Source organism: Austrofundulus limnaeus, unplaced genomic scaffold (genome assembly GCF_001266775.1).
Source record: "Austrofundulus limnaeus strain Quisiro unplaced genomic scaffold, Austrofundulus_limnaeus-1.0 Scaffold437, whole genome shotgun sequence".
In the NCBI taxonomy this organism is placed as follows: Eukaryota; Metazoa; Chordata; class Actinopteri; order Cyprinodontiformes; family Rivulidae; genus Austrofundulus; species Austrofundulus limnaeus.
In genome coordinates this window covers 424,003-424,347 of record NW_013952839.1, presented here as the reverse complement: position 1 = coordinate 424,347, position 345 = coordinate 424,003, and positions in this window count along the sequence as shown.

The following is a 345-nucleotide window of genomic DNA, read 5'->3' as shown; positions in this document are numbered from 1 at the left end:
TCCTCCGCGGCGTCGCGCCTTTTTGAGCACCCGGAGGGGGGGGGCCCTTGCTCCAAGCCGACTGGCCGTGGTGATGAGGCTGCGGTGGTTGGGAGCTTAAGCTCCCGGGCAGCACCGTTCTCTTCGCCGGAGGCGGCTGCGCGGCCGGCTTCTGAGTGCTGGTTTTGGGTCTCGAGTCCCGTCTGGGGATGATGCAGCGCAAAGCTTCTGCCTGCTTCTTCCTCAGCTCGAACTTTGCCTGGATGGCGTCGAGAGACTGGCCGAATAACCCGGCCGCCATAACTGGTTCATCCAGGTATGTGGCCCGGTCTCTGTCGGGGACATCAGAGTGTCAACCACAAATGT